The sequence below is a fragment of the Heteronotia binoei genome, chromosome 3, assembly GCF_032191835.1.
Source record: "Heteronotia binoei isolate CCM8104 ecotype False Entrance Well chromosome 3, APGP_CSIRO_Hbin_v1, whole genome shotgun sequence".
NCBI lineage: Eukaryota > Metazoa > Chordata > Lepidosauria > Squamata > Gekkonidae > Heteronotia > Heteronotia binoei.
Window position 1 is genome coordinate 18,541,856 of NC_083225.1, and position 24,354 is coordinate 18,566,209.

The 24,354-nt window shown below is 43.1% G+C and overlaps 1 pseudogene; it reads left to right on the forward strand.

Annotated features, from left to right (window-relative positions):
* Positions 1-22,995, forward strand: part of LOC132569041 (homeobox protein Hox-A7-like) — a 51,946-nt pseudogene extending 28,951 nt beyond the window's left edge.
* Positions 22,996-24,354: the final 1,359 nt, after the last annotated feature.

The following is a 24,354-nucleotide window of genomic DNA, read 5'->3' on the forward strand; positions in this document are numbered from 1 at the left end:
TCTCCCAGAGAAGAGTCCGCACACTTAACCACTACACCAAACTGGCTCTCCACTACACTTTATAAATCTGTTCATTTATAAAGGTAGCTGAAAGTGAACAAGCAGCCACTTAAGTTTCCCCCCCCCCCCTTCTCAGCAAGCCTTAATTTCTCCATCTGGAGTTCCTGTCGAGTCCTTCTAAAATAGTACAAAAACTTTTTGGGTAGTTGTAGCTTCCTTGTAATCAAGCTAAACAAAGCATCCGCAGTTATTAAAGGAAAAAGCTTCCCTGTGCCTGTGAGGGCATAAAGTGGACTGGAACTCACAAGCCTTTTTACAGAAATGCTCATAGAAGGGGTGCAGTTTCATTCTGTGAAAACCTCAGGCTTCTGGGAAACAATGGCTGCTACATTTGGGGTCTTTTTCACGGTCCAGTCAACAGCACAGTAAACCATGGGCAGAGGACATTGAGAGACGGACTCACTTTTCCCAATGCTAATTATATAACAGATGAAGAGAAAGCAATTCTACTCAGCAGAATCAGGGCTCCTGCCCACTGGTCCCTGCAAGGCCGTCTGCCTCTGTAAAGCTCAGACTTTAGACATCATAATAGGATTGCCGGCCTTCAAGTGGGGAAAAGAGATCTCCAGAGAAAATGGTGGAGTATATGGCATTACACTTTGTCAAGGTACCTCCCCTCCCTAAATCACCACTCTCCCATGCTCCACCCTCAGAGGCTTCCATGCCTAGTTGGCAACTGTATTTGAAGAAGTTAGCAAGTGTGTTGAGGAATTAGTTTGACCCAATATTCAATGAAATGATTGAATACTTTAAATGTAACTCCGAATCAATGAAGGCTGGCAAGAGAGTACAAGAACTTTTCCCTCAGAATTATATCCAGGGCTGGCTACAGGGGGTGTAGCCTAATATGCAAATGAATTCCAGCTGGGCTTTTTTTCTACAAAAAGCCCTATGTGAAACAGGGGTGACGTCAGGGGTGTGTGGCCTAATATGCAAATGAGTTCATGCTGAGCTTTTTTTCTACCCCAAAAGCCCTGTTTATATTTATGATGCAGCTCCGGTTATGGTGGCCAACTCCAAGTTGGGTAGTTCCTGGAGATTTAGGAGTGGAGACTAAGAAAGGAGACCTCAGTGGCGTATAATGCAACAGAGTCCAACCTATGATGCTGTCATTTCCTCCAGGGAAACTGGTCTGTTGTAATTCTGGGAGATATCCAGGTAGCACCTGGAGGTTTCTCACACTGGCACCTGGTTCTTTCTCAGATGCTATATCTAGGGCTGGATCTAACTGGGTTAAAGTTCCTCTGGTGCAAGAAAATTCTTCCACGTAGCTTACAATTTGATTTTGATTTTGATTTTTTTTAAATATCCATTGTTCTTGTTCATATTTTTTCCTTTCATGTTGCATTTTTGTTTGCCAAAGACTCCCATCGAGAAACACATTCTGCCAGCCATGTCTTGGTGTTCAGTTTAGTTGAGAAGAAATGGCCAAGGTTTTTACTTGTCCTCCAAAGGATTCTCACTGACAATATTTAGGCAGCTAGGAGAAAATTCCCCAAGTGTCTTTGCTATGATATTTCTCCCAAACAGGCAATGGCAGACACATTTGGGGATGGGGGTGGGGTGAAATTTGTCCTGGATCTCAAACTCAAAGAGGCATCAGACTTAAACCCTTTTTTATTTCAGTTTTTATGCACATTATCATACGTTGTCCCTTTTTAAATTTTTGCTATGGTCAGGAGTCTCAAAAGCTTAAAGCAGCTTGGGAAGGACTGCCAACGTCCAGACAGAGATCCTTTCTGCACTCACAACTTACTGCAGAGTGTCTGAACAGGCAAGCCTTTAAACCTGACTTTAGATTTCTGTGCCTGCCATCCACACCAATCTTACACCATCTAGGGCAGGGTTGTCGAACTCATTTCTTATGAGGGCCGGAGCTGACCTAAATGAGACCTTGTTGGGTCAGGCCGAACCATGTGTGTACCTATTTAAGATCAGGTAGCAGAGATATAAATTTTATAAAGAACACAGACAAACACAAATATATATATATTTTAAAAAACTTAAAGCATGCTTAAAACGTTAGAACTCATTGGTCTTAAAGGTGCTTTCTTTGTATCTCTCCCATGGGATCCAAGGAACTGGGCAAAGAAAGCCCTGGCTCTTTCCTTCCTTCCCGCAGGGGACTGGGGGGGAGGAGCCTCAGCCAATAGAAGGAAGAGAGGCTTGGCTCTGCTGTGCGATTGAGAGCCTAGCAAAGCAAGCTATTCCTCTCTCCTTCCTCCCCAAGAGAGGAGCCTCAGCCATTAGAAGGAAGAGAGGCTTGGCTCAGTAACTCTGCTGTGTGATTGAGCAAGCCTTGCAAAGCAAGCAGTGATGCAGAAAGAAGCAAGAGAGAGGGAGAAGGAAGCAGAGGACAGCCAGTTGCTCGGGGGCCTGATAGGAGCCCTCCAGGGGCCAGATTCAGCCCCTGAAATGCATGTTTGACACCCCTGAGCTAGTGTATTTATTCTGCAGCTGCAATCTAAAAATAGCACTTTTAAAAATCACTTGTGACATGTGGGGGAAGGGGGTTTTGACCAATTTTTTTATTATTATTATTTACAAAATTGCCATATTGCAGTTGTGCAACCAAAGGCTCCCTGCAAGCGGATGCCTGGGTGGGTTGTGCTGAGGTGTTTGTTCCATTTCCTGTAAACAGCTATTTTTGTGTGTCGTCAGGAGACCACGACCGTGGACAGACCTTTATCAGAGAGGTTGCAGCTGCAAGCAAAACCTGCATTTCCCCCCTAATTGGGGTAGAAAAGTCACCACTGCTAGACCCCCTCTCCCCTTTAGACCAACGGATTCTTGACTTCCTCACCTCTGGGGACTTCCCCTCTGGGCATAACATCATCATCTGTCTGTGCTGAGTTTGACCCTGGTCTTGGTTCCCCCCCACCACCACCCCTGCACTAGACATCCCTGCTTTTGCACTTTAGATCTACGGAACCTCAGCTTCCTCACCTCTGGGGACCCCCCTCCAGGTTTAACATCACAGTCACAGAGAAAATGTTGGTCACAGAGCACAAACTTTGCACTTCTCCTTGGGTGCCAGTGGAAAGTGCTCACCTGTGGTGCTAAGAACCTTGTGGTGTGCTTCTGCCATAGAATCATAGAGTTGGAAGGGACCTCTAGGGTCATCTAGTCCAACCCCCTGCACAATGCAGGAAACTCACAAACACCTCCCCTAAATTCTCAGGATCTTCATTGCTGTCAGATGGCCATCTAGCTTCTGTTGAAAAACCTCCAAGGAAGGAGAGATCACCACCCCCTAAAGAATCATAGAGTTGGAAGGGACCTCCAGGGTCATCTAGTCCAAACCCCTGCACCATGCAGGAAACTCACAAACACCACCCCCTAAATTCACAGGATCTTCATTCCTGTCAGATGGCCATCTAGCCTCTGTTTAAAAACCTCCAAGTAACCACAAACCTCCTATGAACTTCTCCACTGGACAACCTGGTTCAGGGCTGGTGGTGGGCTCCAACAACATTTAAATGATTTCAGAGCTTACTTCTGGTCAGCTCCAAAGGTATTTAAATGTCTTTGGAGCCCTAATGAATCCTCCGCAAACCTCACAAACTGCCATGGTAGTTCATGGGGATTTGGGGAGGTTTCGTGTGAGACAAGCCCACCACTTCCCAAGGAAGCCTGTTCCACTGAGGAATCACTCTAACGGTCAGGAAGTTCTTCCTATTGTTGAGCCGGAAACTCTTTCGATTTAATTTCAACCCATTGGTTCTGGTCCTACCTTCCGGGGCCACAGAAAACAATTCCACACCATCCTCTAGATGACAGCCCTTCAAGTCCTTGAAGATGGTGATCATATCACCTCTCAGCCGCCTCCTCTCCAGGCTAAACATCCCCGGCTCCTTCAACCTTTCCTCATAGGACTTGGTCTCCAGACCACTCACCAGCTTGGTCACCCTCCTCTGGACCCGTTCCAGCTTGTCTATATCCTTCTTAAAATGTGGTGCCCAAGACTGAACACAATACTCCAGGTGTGGTCTTACCAGAGCAGAGTAAAGCGATACCATCACCTCACGTGATCTGGACACTATACTTCTGTTGATACAGCCCAAAATTGCATTTGCCTTTTAGCCACCGCATCACACTGTTGACTCATGTTCAGCATATGATCCACTAAGACCCCTAGATCCTTTTCACACATACTACTGCTAAGACAAATCTCCTCCATCCTATAACCATGCATTGCCACCACAACAGTACCCTGGCACCGGCTCTCAGAGATTTCTCTCTCTCTCTGTCCCAAGGCTGCTTGTCTCTCCCAGGGGGTCCACACAGCAGAGAGCTTCAAGGCAGAGCCCCATGCTGCATGTGCCAACTACTGAGATATGAGAACTTCTGGTGAAGTCCTGGTGAAAGTGCTGTGGAAAGATCTTGGCCACCCTGGGGAGGGAGGGGATTGGCCAAGCCAGTAGTTGGTGCCCTTCATTCCTCCAAGGCAGCAGCACGGAAAGATTTGATTTCCACATCCCATGGGCACTGTGGGCTACACCATGTTTTTCTTGGTGTAACTTTCCACTTCTGATGGGGGACATTTCCAGGCTGAAAGGGCTTAGAGAGCCACTAATTATGGCCATGTCCCCAACACCACTGGTGCAGGGGCATGGTTTGATGTAGTGGTTAAGAGTGGTGGGTTCTAATCTAGAGAACCCAGTTTGATTCCTCACTCCTCCACATGTAGCCAGCTGGGTGACCTTGGGCAAGCCACAGGTCTCTCAAGAGCAGTTCTTGAATGAGTTTTCTCAGCCCCACATACCTCACAGGATGTCTATTGAGGGAAGGGGAAGGGAAGGAAAGCACCTTGAAATGAATCCAGTACTCGATTGGTAGCCAGTGCAATTGGCTATCAAAACATCACATCCGATAATTCTTCTCTGCCCTTTCTGTACATCTTCCTGACACACTTTCTATAATGCTCATGGACCGGCACAGCTGAGGATCTTGAGATCCGCTTTGACTGCTCTTAACTGTTTTTATTTTGGGCATTAAAGAAAAATAGAACAACCACACTTTTCAAATAATTGCCAGCTCCCTCTTCTGGGCTTTTCTGTAAGTTTGGTAGATATCATCAACCTTTGAGCTTGAAAACTCCCTGGCTTGTCATGGAGATCTCTCTACAAGGCTGCTTATCTCTCCCAGATGATACAAGCAAAATATCTGCATGTACTCTGGAATCTAGCTGCCTCTTAGATCTCCTAGTTGCCATCTCTGCATGTTCCACTTTGAGGGGAATATATGCCTTCCAGAAATGCAGCAAACAACATGCCATTTTTTTTATTCCTATTACAGAATGACAATTATTTGGTATTCCTGCACTTTGCTCTTTAAACGCTCAGCAGAGAGCACAAAAACAATTTCATTTGGGGAGGGGGAAGATTGGCTGGAGGAGAATGCATCAATAATCTAAAAATATCAGCTCTTTTGAAAGACATGAGGAAAAATCCGAGATTTGTGAAGGTTCGGTTTAAACTATGAACTATAACTCCTTTCTAACATATAGATTGAAGTAACTAGACTCTGTTCAGTAAGAGAGCTATAAATATTGGTCTGTTTGCAAAGACTGGTAAACATTATTTAGATAAATAGCAGGCTGTTTCCTCTTAAATGCTAGTTTGGCTTAATAGCAACGATGTCACAGGGGTTACAGCATGCGTTGTAAAGCTTTAGTTCTGCCATCAAAAGCATAGAATGAAAAGTTTGCACACCTATTTGCATGAATTTTGCAATAATAACTTTTGGCATGAAACAGTGGGAACATCTTTTAACGTTAAATATAGAGAGAGGGAAATGTACCCAAGTCCCCGCTGCTTTGCGACCCGCTGCTTTGCAATCGGCTAGTTGAATTTAGAAAGCTCTGCAGAGCTCAGCAGCGCTCCCATTCCATGAGCATCCTTATTTGGCTTGGAAATTAAGGCCTGGTCCTCACTGAGGTTGGCTGTACAGCTTCATACCGCAGGCAGGAATTTATATGACTGAATCTCGCCTGCACATAATAAAATCCCTCCACCTAGACAACTATCTAGAATCCCCTCCGCTTACATGTAGCTTTCTGTGTGGAGGGAGTCTGCAATATAAAGGGAGCGTTCAGTTTCCAATGCTACAACCAAGAAAGACACTTTTACCACCTCAGTGAGGGCAAAACCAAGCAAGATAAAGTTTGGGCTTCTCTGTCCATCTATCAAGTTCAAATTACAGGCTCTTGCAGCCTTGAGGCCATGGCAGGAAAAAAGGAGAGGGGGCTTAATCTTTAACCACTTGGTTTCATTAATGGAAACTAGACTCCCTGGCACTGCAGAGACATGTTTTCAAAGGACACTTCTCTTTTTCCCTTTTAATATGATAATAGCGAAGTAGAGGAGGCAGCTTTGATTCCTAAAACTTAGCCAGGTTGAAAGGTTAAGCCCCCCCCCCCCCCCCGCATAGCTCCAAAGCAAACAGGCTGAACAAATTGGTGGTATATTTTTTTATATATTTTTATCACCTTACAGTTTCAGGAATCCAAACTGGCTCTTGCATTCCGTTACTAGCATTTTAAAGAGAGAGAAAAGCAGGGCACCCTTTAAAACCATGATTTATAGTGCATGACTTTCATCACAACTGTTCGAGCCCTGGGAACGAAAGGAAGTCCCCGCTGCTTGCGGCATGTCTGCAGAAGGCCAGGAAACACTGCTGTTTGTGACACTCTTCAGAACGCTCAGTGTCACTTTCTAGGGCTCACAGGGTAGGCGTGAGTTTTTCATTACCGCTTGCCGAAGCAGTGGAGGGAGATTAGAAGGTGCCTGGGATAAATGACAAATTATGTTAATAAGTCGACCTGGGGGAGGAACAGTGGCTCAGGGGGAGGGACAGTGGCTCAGTGGTTGAGCATCTGCTTGGGAAGCAGAAGGTCCCAGGTTCAATCCCTGGCATCTCCAAAAAATTGTACAGGCAAATTGGTGTGAAAAACCTCAGCTTGAGACCCTGGAGAGCCGCTGCCAGTCTGAGAAGACAATACTGACTTTGATGGACCAAAGGGTCTGATTCAGTAGAAGGCACCTTCATATGACCTTGTTCTGTTGCTTCAGACCGAGGTTCTCAAACCTTGTTGCTTCAGACCAACACGGCTACCCGCCTGAATCTGTGTTAAAAAGGGTTAGATATCGGGGCTAGCAGCCTGATCTTCTCAGATCTTGGCAGCTAAGCAGGATTGGCCCTCGTTAGTACATAGATGGGAGACCTTGGTTTGCCATTGCCCAGCTCTGCATCACAATGTTAGACTTCTTTGGTGGTCTCCCATACAAATGCTGACCAGGGATGACCCTGGTTAGCTTCTGAGATGAGATCGGGCTAGTCTGGACTATCCAGGTCAGTTACAATCGCTAGTAAACAAAATACATTTTAGAAAGACAGTAAGCCCAGATTGATCCAAGGATCCCACATCCACAGCTGTCCCCTTCTCTTCTTGACCCTGCTATCCTAGATAAGAACGCTGCGGTTCTGAAATGTGAGTACAGGCAGCAAGCATTCACCTTTAAGAAATGTCATCAGTCGAACATCTACGCTATTCAGACAACAAAGATATTATATATCTCTGCTGTGCTAGCTAGACTTCTGTTAGTTGCTTCTCTGTGTCACTGTTTAAATTGGTTGCTACAAAAAAAAAAAATTACATTCCAAGAAGAGAGTTACAGGAATTCCTCCCCTCAGCTACACTGCAAATTTTGTACATTTTTTTGATTGCAAAACATTTGCAGATCTTTATGATGGGCAAGTCAAATTTTCAAAACTCAATGCTAGTCAGGTGAAGCTCTTGTTTCACTGCTTGGGAAGCAGAAGGTCCCGAGTTCAATCCCTGGCATCTCCACTAAAAAAGGGTCCAGGCAAATAGGGGTGAAAAACCTCAGCTTGAGACCCGGAGAGCCATGAATGGGGCTGTGGCTCAGTGGTAGAGCATCTGCTTGGTAAGCAGAAGATCCCAGGTTCAATCCCCGGCATCTCCAACTAAAAAGGGTCCAGGCAAATAGGCATGGAAAAACCTCAGCTTGAGACCCTGGAGAGCCGCTGCCAGTCTGAGAAGACAATACTGACTTTGATGGACCAAGGGTCTGATTCAGTATAAGGCAGCTTCATAGGTTCATATGTCTAAGGGGAGGGATGGTGGCTCAGTGGTAAAGCATCTGCTTGGTAAGCAGAAGGTCCCAGGTTCAATCCCTGGCATCACCAACTAAAAAGGGTCCAGGCAAGTAGGCGTGAAAAAGCTCAGCTTGAGACCCTGGACAGCCGCTGCCAGTCTGAGTAGACAATACTGAGTTTGATGGACTGAGGGTCTGATTCAGTAGAAGGCAGCTTCATATGTTCATATGTTCCATACTTGTAGGCTGCATTAGGCTGATTAGATCTGCCAGCAGCCATGTCCCTAACTCCTTCCCATCAGCTTCAACAGGAGCCATTTTGATTGCAGTTGGTTTGGACAACCCTGTCCGAGGCCAGTCAATGACAGGGGCCATCAGAAGAGTCAGACGTTTACAGCATATAATAACTATGGAGCTAAAGTCAAGCCTGCCGTCCGCTTTTGGGCTGAGCAGAACTCTGAGTGCGCTGTGATTTGTAGGCTCCATTACATCCCAAATGTTCTTTGTATCTGGCCCTTGGCAGGGCGTCAAGGACGAAGCATAATCATTCTTCGGAGATCACTCTTGAAATGCCATGCCCTCTGCTCCCTTCAGGTGACTCATTTTTCCCCCCTGTGTTGTCAGGGGCTGTTGATGAAAACTGATGACTTTCAAGGCCCTGTGACAAGTGAAGCATCCCCAATACATGGGGAGAAAAATGATTTTGTGCAGTCAGTACTCAATGAACTCTCCAAGAGTGATGGATGATCCCAATGCTCAGCAAAACAAATTTTCTTCCATATTCCACAAGAGGTAACTCCCAAGACTGAAAGACATTTTCAATCCTGAAAGGAAACAGTTAGGCCAACAATTAGGCACACATATTAATTTGGGACAAATGGTTGCAGGTTATTTTTTTTCTTTGATCCACCCCCATCCCAATTCATGTATATTTGCAACAACTAGTTGGGAGCCATTCTCCATTTGTGTTGCTACTTTGGCAGCTGTTTTTTCAAGGTTTCATTTGTAAACCGCCCTGTTTCAGTGGTTTACCATTTGTGCTCGCTTGTAATTCATTCAGTGTTACTTCATCAACAGTTTACAGCTTTGTTGATTATGAATACAATGTACAGGTGGGCATGAATAGAACAATGATGGTTTGAGCATGAACCAGGCCAGTACATGTTTCCCGAACCAGGGGTTTGGGAGAACTTGTCTCATACGAAACCTCCCCAAATCCCCATGAACTACCATGGCAGTTTGTGAGGTTTGCGGAGGGTTCATTAGGGCTCCAAAGACATTTAAATACCTTTGGAGCTGACCAGAAGTAAGCTCTGAAATCATCTAAATGTTGTTGGAGCCCACCACCGGCCCTGAACCAGGTTGTCCAGTGGAGAAGTTCATTGGAGGTTTGTGGTTCCTTGGAGGTTTTTAAACAGAGGCTAGATGGCCATCTGACAGGAATGAAGATCCTGTGAATTTAGGGGGTGGTGTTTGTGAGTTTCCTGCATGGTGCAGGGGTTTGGACTAGATGACCTTGGAGGTCCCTTCCAACTCTCTGATTCTTTGTGGGGGGTGGGCTCTCCTTCCTTGGAGGTCTTTCAACAGAGGCTAGATGGCCATCTGACAGCAATGAAGATCCTGTGAATTTAGGGGAGGTGTTTGTGAATTTCCTGCATGGTGCAGGGGGTTGGACTAGATGACCCTAGAGGTCCCTTCCAACTCTGTGATTCTAGGATTCTAACATCGGGAAGAACTTCCTGACCATTAGAGCAATTCCTCAGTGGAACAGGCTTCCTCCTTGGGAGGTGGTGGGCTCTCCTTCCTTGGAGGTTTTTAAACAGAGACTAGATGGTCAACTGACAGCAATGAAGATCCTGTGAATTTAGGGGGTGGTGTTTGTGAGTTTCCTGCATGGTGCAGGGGTTTGGACTAGATGACCCTGGAGGTCCCTTCTGACTCTATGATTCTATGAACCTCCATTTTCCTGGTTTGTGCCCATCTCGAATACAATGTTATATAACTTAATAATGATGATAAATAAACAGTTTAAAAAAAAAAAAAAAGCTCATGCAGTCATCAGTCATGAGCACTGGCTCGTCCAGTGTTCAGTAAACCTCATATTTTGCTTGCTTGGCTAGGATTCTGGAAATTGTAATGGGGGTTCTATTTCTGGTGGGCCATCATAGCTGGCTAGCTTGTTAGCTGTTGGGCTTGATGGGTCTCTAGAGAGATGCTGGAACATCTCTACTATGTGCAGTGGCTCTGTTACGTAGTTTCATGGAATGACATTGGAAGGCTTTAAAACGGGAGTGGACAAATTAATGAAGGAAGAGACTATTCATTGCTACTAATCATAATGGATATCTGCTCTCACTAGTACCAGAGGTTGTGTGCCTCTTTGTATTATTGAGAGGGCATCGGCGCTGCAACTACAGGGTTTTCTGGATGACGCTTCCGTCCTAGACCCTTGCCAGTCCGGCTTTCGCCCGGGCCACGGGACGGAGACAGTGCTGGTCGCCTTGGCAGATGACCTCCAGCGGCAACTGGATCGAGGTGGCGTGGCGGTGCTGATGTTGTTAGACCTGTCGGCAGCATTCGACACGGTCGACCATCGGCTACTGACCCGCCGCCTCGCCGACATAGGGGTCAGGGGGCTGGCCTTACAATGGCTTTTCTCCTTCCTCAAAGGTCGGGGACAAAGGGTGGCAATCGGGGGTGAGCTTTCCCGGAGGCGCACACTAGATTGTGGGGTGCCTCAGGGAGCAGTTCTCTCCCCGATGTTATTTAACATCTACATGCGCCCCTTTGCCCAGATTGCCCGGAGTTTTGGACTGGGTTGTCATCAATATGCGGATGACACCCAGCTCTATCTGCTAATGGATGGCCGGCCTGACTGCGTCCCAGTGAATTTAGACCGGGCACTGCAGGCTGTGGCAACTTGGCTTAGGCTGAGTGGGTTGAAGCTGAACCCGATGAAGACAGAGGTCCTTTGCATGGGGCGCGGCGCTCTGGGAAGGGAAATACCTCTCCTGGTTTTTGACGGTGCGCCACTGAAAGCGGCGGGCCGGGTCAAGAGCCTGGGAGTCCTACTGGAGCCTTCACTATCAATGGAGGCCCAGGTAGCGGCCACTGCCAAGTCGGCATTTTTCCACCTGAAGCGGGCAAGGCAGCTGGCTCCTTTCCTGGAGCGCCGGGACCTGGCAACAGTGATCCATGCGACGGTCACCTCAAGACTAGATTACTGCAATGCCCTCTACATGGGGCTGCCTCTGTGTCGAACCCGGAAGCTGCAGCTAGTGCAGAACGCAGCGGCCAGGCTGTTATTAGGACTCCCAAAATGGGAGCATATACAGCCGGGGCTGCGTGAACTGCACTGGCTGCCAGTTACATACCGGGTCTGATACAAAGTGCTGGTTATTACCTTTAAAGCCCTATATGGCCGGAGACCTGCCTACCTGAGGGACCATCTCTCCCCATATGAGCCCCAAAGAGCACTGAGGTCAGCAGGGAAGGACATGCTGACTATCCCTGGGCCAAAGGAGGCAAAATTACAGAGTACACGGGCACGGGCCTTCTCTGTTATAGCCCCGTGCCTTTGGAATCAACTTCCGGAGGAAGTACGGGCCCTGCGGAATTTGGACCAATTCCGCAGGGCCTGTAAGACCGTTCTTTTCAAGCAGGCTTTTGTAGACGTTGATAGGATGGCTATTTAATCCACCAACGATTTATCTAGTGACCCCTGCCATAATATAAGTACAGAATAACATCAGGAAGATCACCGCTGTTTAAACTATGGAACGACCCAGACAGTTGGAACTGGTTTTTAGATCGTTGTTTTAAATTAATGTATAATTTAAATGTTGTTTTAAATCACCTTATATCGTATATTGTATATTGTATAATTTTATTGAACTGTTGTTAGCCGCCCTGAGCCTGCCTAGGCGGGGAGGGCGGGATATAAATAAAATTTATTATTATTATCCATTGCTGGGTGCATGGGTGGGAGGATGCTGTTGCAGAAATCCTGCTCACGGGCTTCCTAGCAGTAGCTGGTCAGACACTATGGGAACCAAATGCTGGAGTGAATAGGCCTTTTGTCTGATCCAGCAGGGCTCTTCTTCTGTTCTTATAACTTGAAGGTTACCATGTTCTTTACATTGTAAAGGAAAACAACTTATCAAGGAAACCACTTCATACAAGAATGTGCTAGTTATCTCGAGCATACAGACCCCTCCTATACATACACAAATATTTTGAAACTTGACTGAGTTCAAGCCATCTTAATTTGCACTCCGTGTGTCAAGCATCGGTATTTCGAATAACCATGCAGTTGTTTAATACAAAGTCTCATTTATTGATAATCTGGTACTTGCCCAAGGTGCGATACCTTGGAAGTGATACAAAGTTTCACACGGTATAGATTCTTAAAGGCTACATCAAAGGCACTAGGATAGATAGCTTCAAACCATAACACACAGATGTAAATTGCAACAGATGTTCAAAGGGTACTACCAACGTAACTTGGTGGGAAATGTTTCCATCTGATAAAAAAATACCCATTAAAACAATTTTCATTTAGTAACATATGGTAACAATATCTTATTCCTGCATCATTCATAACTTCTTTTTATCTCTCCCATATATTACTTTCTAACCACTCCTCCCCCCGTTACTTGACCCCCGCCGGTGTTATTTACTTATAATACTAATATTAAAAGGTACCCTTTACTTAATAAAAACAAAAATTTACATTCTTCTTCCTTCTAAGACTTAATCATTATCAAAAATTGTCCAATGTCCTTTTATTTTCCACTCTTTTTCTACATATTTTCTGAACTTTTCCCACTCCATCTTAAAAAATTCTGTCATAGTCTCTTAAAATTCTTGTTAATTTGTCCATTTCACTCCATGTCATAACTTTTACAATCCAATCCCATTTCTCTGGTATTTTTTCTTGCTTCCACAACTGCACATATAATGTCCTAGCAGCTGAAAGAAAGTACCAAATCATAGTTCTATCTTTTGGAAATTTTTCCATTTGTAATTCCAACAGAAAAGTCTCTGCAACTTTCATTACTTCATATCCCAATATCTTAGAAATTTCTTGTTGAATCATCTGCCAATACTTTTTTGCTCTTTCACAAGTCCACCACATATGCTAGAAAGAACCTTCATGTTTTTTACATTTCCAACATCTGTCTGGCATCTTATTGTTCATCTTTGCCAACTTTTTAGGAGTCATATACCATCTATACATCATTTTAAAACAGTTCTCTTTAATACTATGACACGTCAAAAGCTTCATAGAGTTCTTCCACAAATATTCCCAAGATTCCATCTGTATTTCTTTATTTACATTTATTGCCCACTTAATTGTTTGAGATTTCACTACTTCATCTTCCGTAGACCATTTTAAAAAGTAATTTATATAGTTTTGAAATTAATTTTTCATTGTCTCCAAGCAGAACTCTTTCCATTTCTGTTTGCTCTTTTCTTATTCCTTCCATTTTAATATCATTACCCACCAAGCTCTTTATTTGTTGCATGGAACCAATCATATTTATTATTCAGCTCTTCAGCAGTTTTCAATTCTATTTTGTTACTTTGTATTTTTAATAGTTGATTATATGACAACCACTTTTCTTTCTCCGTCTCAGCTGTTATTTTTATTACTTCTGCTGGCACTATTCATAACGGTTTTCTCTCATCTCCATATTTCTTATATTTCATCCATGTATTTAGCAAATTATTTCTTATATAATGGTGAGAGAAAAAACCATCCATCTTTTTCCCCATAATACATATAAGCGTGCCAGCCAAATTTATTTACATGACCTTCCAATGCTAAGAGTTTTTTGTTTAACAGCATCATCCATTCTTTTATCCACACTAAACAAAGTGCTTCATGATATAATTTTAAATCTGGTAATTGGAATCCGCCTCTCTCTTTTGCATCTGTTAAAATTTTCATTTTAATCCTTGGTTTCTTCCCAGCCCACACAAACTCTGAAATTTTTCTTTGCCATCTATTAAATTGTTCACTGTCTTTTACAATCAGGACAGTTTGAAACAAATACATTATTCTTGGTAGAATATTCATTTTAATTGCAGCTATTCTGCCCACAATGACAAATTAAGTTTATTCCATTTTAACATATCTTTTACACCATAGCTTCTCATAAGTATTTTTGAACAAATTAATATTCTTCATTGTTATCTCCACACCCAAATATTTTACCTTAGAGGTAACTTCACAACCCGTTAGCCTCTGCAATTCCTTTTGCTTATTTACTTGCATATTTTTACATAGAAGTTTTGATTTTTATTAATACAAAGTCCCACCAATTCCCCATATTTTTGTATTTTAGCTAACAACAAAGATGTGACTTGTATAGGATTTTTATTTATAAACATTATATCATCTGCAAATGCTCTATATTTGTAAATAAATCCTTTTACTTTTAATCCTTCTATTTCTTTATCTTCTTGGATTTGAATCAGTAAAATTTCAAGAGTCATAAACAACAGTGGGAAAAGCGGACAGCCTTATCTTGTACCTTTGCTAATTATCATGTCTTCTGTAAGATCTGCATTTATACATAGCCTTGCACGTTGTTTAGCATATATTGCTTTTATCATCCTTAAAAAGTTTTCCACCAACTCCATTTTCTCCATTACTGCAAACATAAAGTTCCAATTTAAATTATCAAATGCTTTCTCTGCATCCACAAAGAATAATGCTGCTTCCTTTTCTGGATGTCTTTCATAATATTCTACAATATTTACAACAGTTCTAATATTGTCTCTTATTTGCCTTTTGAGGAAAACCCCCGCTTGATCTTCCTTTATAAAATTTGTCAAATGTTTAAGCCATTCTGCCAAGATTCTTGTGTATATTTTATAGTCATTATTTAATAGTGAGATTGGTCTATAATTTTTTACATTCGTGACATCTCTATCTTCCTTTGGAATCAATGAAATAACAGCTTCCTTCCATGTATTTGGTATTTTCCCTTTTCTTCTTATCATGTTAATCGATTCCTGAAGTTTCGGTATTAACTCCTCTTTGAAGGTTTTAAAAAATTTAGCTGTATATCCATCTGGTCCAGGTGCTTTTCCATTTTTCATTGCATTAATTGCTGCTTCAATTTCTATTTTTTCAATTGGATCATTCAACACTTACCCCATATTTTCTGTTAAGGGTGCTATTTTAATCTTTTGTAAATATACTTCCATCTTTTCTTTCTTTATTTTAACACCCTTGAATAATTTGGCATAATACTTAAAGAATTCTCTTTTTGTTCCTTCTTGATCTACCACCTCTCTTCCCTCCACCACAATTTTATTAATAATTTTACTTTCTCTCTTTTTCTTCAGTTGCCAGATCAAATATTTCCCAGGTTTATTTGCTCCCTCAAAAGATTTCTGCTGCAATCTTTTCATTCCATTCCAGTTCTTTATTTAACAAATGTCTCATTTGTGTTTGTAATACTGTAATCTCCCTCAAAATTTTCTTTTTCCCTGGCCTTTTTCTCAGTTCCCCTTCTTTTTTCTTTATTTCATTTTGAATGTCCAGCATCTGTTTTTCTTTTGCCCTCTTGTCTTTATTATTCAATGTAATCAGTATTCCTCTCATTACTGCTTTATAAGTATCCCACACCATCTGAAATTCTATATCTTCTTTATCGTTTATTCGGAAGAAAGCTTTAGTTTCATTTTCTAGAGATGTCACTATTTCTTTATTCTGTAGTAAATCTTCATTCAATCTCCATCTTCTCAACTTTTTAGACAATTTTGTAATCCACATTATTGGGTTATGATCAGCCCCTATTTTAGGTAAAATATCTATTTTCTTTACTCTAAGGCCTAAATCTTTAGTATCCCACAACATGTCAATTCTGGAAAAAGTTTTATGTCTTGCTGAAAAAAAGGTATAGTCTTACACTGCAGGATTACATTTCCTCCATATATCCTCCAAATTTTCTTGTTTGACCAATTCAAAAAAATACTTTGGCAATTTTTCTTCCTTATTATTTTTTCCCCCCAGAGCTATCCAGTGTGTTCTTAATTGTTCCGTTAAAGTCCCCCATTATCAAAACTTGATCATATGTTACTTCATCAAATTGTTGTATAATGTCTTTTTAAAAAGCATCCTTTGCTCCATTTGGTGCATACAGTCCCAGTAGCAACGTGTTGTTGTTGTTTTTTTTGCATTTTATATTATTTCTACCACTACAAATCTTTCATCTTTATCTTTAAACACTAATTTTGGGTCCAATTCTTGTTTAATATAAAAAATCACTCCCCTTTTCTTCTGTTCAGCCAATGAATGAAATTCTAGTCCCAATTGCTTATTCCATAAAATTTGTAATCCTTTTGTTTGATATGTACTTCTTGTAAACAAACTATATTACAATTTTGCTTTTTAATCCAATGAAATGTTGCCTTTCTTTTTTGTAGTGCATTTAGTCCATTTACATTCCAAGATAATAATTTGTAATCCATCATGGTGCAAATTCTTTATGTTCATCATAAAATCCACACAGTTCCTGTGTGCTTGTAATTGTAATCCTTTTTCCTTGTAGCTCAGAGCTCAAACCTTCAAGTATTATCGATCTATACCTCATTTCATTGTCCCGTAATTTTTCTGTCAATTTCTTATATGCTCTTCTGTCATTTATCACTTGTCTTGGCAACTCCTTCATAATTCTTACTCTGCTGCCTCCCACTATCAATGTCTTTTCAAAGTTTTTATTCATGATTTTTCCCACCATTTCTTTTGTCATATATCTTATAACCACATCTCTTGGTAGATTTTTTTTTTTTGGGGGGGGGGGCATATAGTGACTTCACTCTATACATATAGTCATACATGTTTCTAGTCCCTTCAGGATCTTACTCTAAAAATTCTGCAATTATTTTTATTATATATTCTTTCAAATCAGTTTCTTCATCCTCAGGTACTCCTTTCAGACATATCTGGGTCTCCATCAATTTGCAGTCATGAATTGCCACTTTTTCTTGTATTTTTAACAAGATGGAATCATGTACTTTCACTCTCCCTTCCACTGTGGTGACTTTTTTTTGATGTCACCACAGTCTCATTTCTGAGATCCTCTATATCTTTTTTTAGCTCTTCAATATCTTTTCTAATTTCTTTTTTGGAAGCAGTTATCATGTCTTTCATCCCTTTCATTATCCTGGCTTCTATTGCATCTAATTGGTCCTGCATTTTCTCCAGTGAAGCAGTCCTTGCACAAGTTTGCTTGACCTCACCAAATTAAATTTCAACTATCAGATTCAAAAGAGTGAGACTTGCTCTTTCCAATAAGCCTAATTTTGCTGTCCTTGGAGCCTACTGGGCTCAGATATTAATTTTTAAAGTTTTTATTTTTTCCAAAATGGCGGTCGCAACTTCCTGCTTCACTGGTCTTGTATAGCTTTAGATGTTTAGCAATATCAAAGAAGATTAGGATCCTGTCGAGCTTATGTCAAATAAATGACTCTGGAAACTTCTGCAGATGATGAAAATGCAACTCATCTCCGGAGACCCCTCAAAGGAGCCCCCCCCCCCCCCCCCGGGACTCCCTTTTAGCTAAGGTAAATCTCCTCAAAGTTTCCTGTACATATCTTGGACTGATCTCTGATTCAGAAAAGTAGGCAGTGGGCATTAGATTGCCTTCCACTACCCTGAACAGAAGTTCCAGCCTGCTCCCCTTCTGAGAAGCAGTTCAGGATCCCGGCATAATAGATTGCAATGAAAGACAGGGTGGATTTTACTCAACAATTTTGGTAACTCTAGCTCCACTGTAACTTTATTGATGACTAGAATTGACGCCCTAGAAACTGAGGAGTTCCTTGAAAAAAAAAGAGAGAGACTGAGCCTTATGTCCCCTTATGTCTATCTGCTGTCTCATGCTTGGAGCCAATGCTCTGTCCTTTCCACAGATCTCTGTATTTCATGTATGGAAGCCCTACTGCAGGTGCATAAAAGTGATGTGGAAATCGATTGCAGTAATGCAGGGCAGTGTCCAAGAAGCAACAGCTATTAAAGCAGGTGTTTCAATTTTAATGCATTTTTAAATCCTTCATATCAATAATATATGCAGTGTAATTTAGAAAAAACAAACAAAGGGATTTAAGGTGTGTGTGTATTCTTTAGAAAGAAATATATTGAAACTTTGGTCCTTGCCATCAGAGTTTAGTTTAGCAAATGGTGCTAGCGTGATACATTAACTTGTTTGCCAGTGCAGAGGACATTCAGCCCTTCAGAACAGAAAGGTGATTTTATTGTAAGACTCCATCCTTCATGCTTCCTGTGTACTCTGAACGTCCATGTCTTACTGTTTCCTGGGCACAGTCTGCTTTTTCACATGTCTAAAAGGCACTGAATAGGAGAAAGGGAGGCGGGATTGCATTCAAATCCAGAAATGACAAACACTCGAAGAATCCCCCTGAAATCTCTATAGTCTTTACCACAGAGATTTGGGGAATTCATAGAGTGCCACCCAGAAGTGACATCACTTCTGGACTCTGATACAATTCACCACACACCGACTTGCAGACACCATGATGATCAGCAAGCATGGCAACACCAGGTTTTGCTTTTTCTCAGTTCTTGTGATTGTCGTACTATATGCTGGGACATACCTGCATGGGACAAAAATGACTGCAGGAGTGACTGCAGTGCAGCACCCTGGTCCAATGCTTGCCAGCTTTTTTGGGTACTTGCCTTAGTGTTGTTCTGATACCAGCTGAACATCCAAGCATTGGGGGTTTTTTGCATAAAGAACTCATAAATCAATTTGAGAATAGACAACTTCCAACACAGCATCATCATTTGATGGTCAATTGGTAGTACAAAGGCACTTTAGTCAAGCTCAGGGGTAGGGAACAGTGGTTCTCCAAATGTTTGTGTTTTTTTGCCTACAACTCCCATCAGCCCCAGCCATTGGCCATGCTGGCTGGGGCTGATGGGAGTTGTAGGCAAAAAACATCTGGAGAGCCACTGTTCCCTACCCCTGGCCTAGCTGCCTGGTCCAAGGGCTATCTGGATGGCCAGACTCACCTCCATCAGCTTTGGTAACTCATAGCTCTTAGGGGAGGAACTCATGCTTCATCATTCACTATGTGTAAAAAAAAAGGGGGGGGAATCTGTCTCTCTCCACACAATATAAACGGAGAGAAAGTTAAAATGAGCTAACATACACACCATACGGAGGTAAGGATCGGTCAGACAAGATAAATATACATTCTCCCATCTACAGTGTTATATGGGAGATTTAAGAAAGTTCCATATTTAGATAGGCTGTGCCCATGTGGGATGAATGAGATAGAGCAGGGGTGGCCAACGGTAGCTCTCCAGATGTTTTTGCCTACAACTCCCATCAGCCCCAGCCATTGGCCATGCTGCCTTGAGCTAATGGGAGTAGTAGGCCAGGGGTGGCCAGTGGTAGCTCTCCAGATGTTTTTTTGCCTACAACTCCCATCAGCCTCAGCCACCATGTTCTTCTGTACTGTAAATTCTATGGCAATCTTCGTGCTGTATTTTTAAAGCCCTTTTTGCAACCTTTGGAGGGTCAATCTGAGGACAGTAAGTTTTTTTTTTCACTATTAGCCTTGAACAAGAGTGAAACCTGAAAGATTAGAGAAAGTGAAAGCCAATTCTGATCACAGTGATAGCACATGAAACTGGAAATGCCTCCTTTCCCTCCAAACCTGTGTCAGTCAGATCAAAATCTTCCTTGGGTGTCATTTCTTGTTATCAAAGAAGCCAAGACTAACCTCGTGGGTTCCCAGAGCAGGTGTACACAAGAACCAGACTGTTGTTTAAAAATAATCATAAAGTTTACTTATGAGGAGGGGCATTTAGCTCACCTATGTATAGGCGAAACCACTCATTCAAGTGCAAGGCTTTTAATATTTTTATCAAAACACTCTCCAAACTTGTCACAAGTGACAGGTATGTATATCTTGCCAACAAAGCTACCCCACTTTGGGTTTAACGGTGATAAAAGTATCTCTGTGTGATGCCTTTTGTATGTACACCCAATTGCAAGTGTTCAGAGTGCCATTATTGTCCCCACAGGGTGCAGTCAGACGTACCATTAGTGGCGACACAGCTCCGTCTGGCTGACGGATTAAATGTATTCGTTCAGGCATCCACATCTGGCAATCGAGCGTCATCCAGGGTCATCCTGGCTTGCTACGCCTGAATGGCGCATTAATTTGACAGCACAGAAAGTCCGGCCCTTTTTCAAAACAGTGGCACAAGATCAGCTTTTTCATGTTTGGACAGCTCACGTGCGATACTGCCTCCCACCTTTTTTAAAAAAAAAAGCCCCAGCAGACATGCGCATTGCCAGATCATCCGGGAATCTGAGGTGACGCTTCTGCTTCTCCAATCAGCACAGGATCGAAGGGGGGGAAACGTTACCCACTATTCAGAACAGGAAAAAAAAATCTTTTTTTTTTCAATGTGGAGGATTTCCAGATATCATTGTCAGTGCCAATTTCTAAAAAAGTAATTCCTGGCAGTTCCTTGGTTTGAATCGGCAACGTTAATTCCAGAAACTTTCCCCCTTCACCCCTACCTCTGAAGCAACATTTGATTTCCCAGCTCCAAACAGTTGGGCGCATGTTCAATGGACCCCCCCCCCTCTCCCAGAAATCACCACCTCATCACGCATGCTCCAAGAAAAGAGCGTGATAGTATTGAATGTCTGATCGCGCAACAACAGAATGAATCGCATTCTTGGATGCTCGTCTGAACTGCCCTGCATCGAATCAATATTCAGTGGTTCAGATTTGAGCGCTACACACTCGCTTTTAATGGTACATGTGACCGCACCCACAGTGTCCTTAAGAAGAAGAAGAATTGCAGATTTATACCCCACCCTTCTCTCGGAATCAGAGACTCAGAGAGGCTTACAATCTCCTTTATCTTCCTCCCCCACAACAGACACCCTGTGAGGTAGGTGGGGCTGAGAGAACTCTTCCAGAAGCTGCCCTTTCAAGGACAACCTCTGCGAGAGCTATGGCTGAACCAAGGCCATTCCAGCAGCTGCACGTGGGGGAGTGGGGAATCAAACCCGGTTCTCCCAGATAAGAGTCCGCACACTTAACCACTACACCAAACTGGCTTCCATTTACCCACATGTCCTCTGTGTGTGTGGGGGGGGGATTGTGTCCTAACCACAAGGAATTGAGGATAGGGGGGGGGATGGCCTCCACATGATATCATGTTATCTCTAAACTCCACTGTCCCAAGATGCCACTTCCAAAGTCTCCAGCATTTGCCAAGGCAGTGTTGGGAACTCTGGTTGCACTCCAGGGGAAATGAAATGTAACTCAGTCTTATTTGGTTCCCAAAAAAGTAAGTCCCCCTCTGATCAAAGCGAATTCCATGGGTGCAGAGGGTGGCAGTGTTAGCTGACCTCCTGTACAAGTCGGGATGCCAGCTCCAGGCTGGGAGATTTGGTGGAGTGCACCCTGAGAAGGGCAGGGTTTGGGGAAGGGAGGGACTTCAGCAGGGTATATTGCCTTAGAGTTGACTTTCCAAAATGGCCGTTTTCTCCAGGGGAACTAATCTCTGTCTCCTGGAAGATCAACAGCCTCCACCGGGATGTTGGTCACCCTATATACAAGCTTCCTTGACTAAGAGGCCATGTTTCAAAGCTGTCTTACAAAGGAAGAATTCTGTCTGTCTGTCTGTCTGTCTGTCTGTCTGTCTGTCTGTCTGTCTGTCTGTCTATCTATCTATCTATCTATCTATCTATCTATCTATCTATCTATCTAGGGGTGGAATTCTAGCAGGAACTCCTTCTGGCAGAAACTCCACACACCTCTGATGTAGCCAATCCTCCAAGAGCTTACAGAAAGGAGCCTTGTAAGCTCTTGGAGGATTGGCTACATCAGGGGTGCGTGGCCTAATATGCAAAGGATCTCCTTGCTAGAATTCCACCCCTGTATCTATCTATCACTGCTCGCTTATATGGCCATTACCTTAAGCAGAAGGAAAGGAAGAATTTGTTTTCCCAGTTTTGCCTTTCCTTTCCTCTCGTCATTTAAAATTTGAACAGAGGGGTTTTTTTTCCTTGTAATTGACTAAGCTGGTCCTCGAAAACCAGCTGCGGGGTTTATATCAAACTCTCTCTCTTTTTGCCAGCTACCAATGCAAATCAAAAAAATTCTTCCGAAATTCCATTAATATCGGCATCCGAAAGAAAATGGGCGTTGGTGTAAATCTGGACGTGTAAGGTTATCATACATCATGCTATCTCATAAAACTGACAATGAAGTCTACTGTGCAACAAATCCCTGGTCAAAATTATAAGCTTTTTCATATTATGTGAACACTTCTTCTTTTTTTAGCAAATATAGAACAGGGGCTGCTCCAACATGCAGAGCCTTCATCTTGCTCCTTTTCTACCAACTCCCAGATAGGCAGCTATGACCAGGCTCTAGTGCGTTCACCTCCTCCATGCTCAGCTTGTACCATGTGAATAGTACCATATATCAGAGTCCATTGTCTTCCAGATACAGCCTGGGCTCAGATGCCTACAACCTTCATTGTTCCTCTTTTGATCAAAACATGTCCGTCCTCTGCAATGACGTACCCAAATCCAACCGTGAGAAAGTGGAGGAAGGTAACCCGCACAGCCAGGATGAGAGTGATTTCCAGCTATATCCATGGATGGGGTCAGAGAGGAAGTGAGGGCATCAGACATACACCTATTTCCAGACCCTGGAGCTGGAGGAGTTTCACTTCAGCCACTCTCTGATCCACTGGCAGAAGGTAGGGATCGCCCATGCTCAGTGTCTGAACATATGAACATATGAAGCTGCCTCATACTGAATCAGACACTTGGTCCATCAAAGTCAATATTGTCTTCTCAGACTGGCAGCAGCTCTCCAGGGTCTCAAGCTGAGGTTTTTCACACCTATTTGCCTGGACCCTTTTTTGGAGATGCTGGGGACTGAACCTGGGACCTTCTGCTTCCCAAGCAGATGCTCTGCCCCTGAGCCACCCTCCCTCCCCAAAACTTCACCATCTTCAAGTACTTGAAGGGCTGTCATATAGAGGATGAACATATGAATCTGCCTTCTACTGAATCAGACCCTGGGTCCATCAAAGTCAGTATTGTCTTCTCAGGCTGGCAGCGGCTCTCCAGGGTCTCAAGCTGAGGTTTTTCACACCTATTTGCCTGGACCCTTTTTTGGAGATGCCAGGGATTGAACCTGGGACCTTCTGTTTCCCAAGCAGATGCTCTACCACTGATCCACCTTCCCTCCCCTTTAGTGGCTCTCCAGGGTCTCCAGCTGAGGTTTTTCACTCCTACTTGTCTGGACCCTTTTTAGTTGGAGATGCCAGGGATTGAACCTGGGACCTTCTGCTTCCCAAGCAGATGCTCTGCCACTGAGCCACCGTCCCTCCCCGAATCAAGAGGCCAATTAAAATCTGGTTTTGTAACAGACATGGAAGAAATGGAAGGAGGAGCATAAAAAAGGAGAGCAGCAGGTCTGGGACTGGTACCACCAGCAGCAATGAGAGCACCTCAGCCATGGCTTTGGTGGAGAAACTGGAGGAAGAAAAGGAAGACAAGGAATAATTTGCCCGGCTTCTTAGTGGGCAGATTCTGTCTGCACATGGCAGATGTAAGCATTCTCTTTTGTTAGTTTTCCAACAAACAAAAATTATAATCATCATAAAGGAAGACTCTTGCAATTGCAATTCATAGTTCAAATATCTTCAACTTCCCCAGAATGCCCTAGATTATGTCCTGTGTAAATTAAGAGTAACTACTCACTACACAACCTGGACCACTTTGTCCTGGGTTGTCCAGGCTTCTATGTAAAATGTTGTATTCTTAAAACAAGTGTTACCAGTATTGCTGACTGGAAAAAAAAGGAACTGGTGAGTGGTGGGGGAACCCTCAACCTCCACACATTCAGTTAAGGCTTCCAAATAAAACTATCTGGCTATATTGGTCCCAATCCATTCCTAAGGGGCAGGTGTGTATTAGGATCAGTTCCAAACTACCTATTTTTAGGCAGAAGGTTGATTTCCATTTTAATGCGGAGATAGAGCTTTTGTTTGGATTAAAATAACCTGGGAGTAGGAATCAAGAGAAGTGAGAGGAGGAACAATCCTTGAAAAACATGACTAGGCTCAACAGCAGAAATTCATATT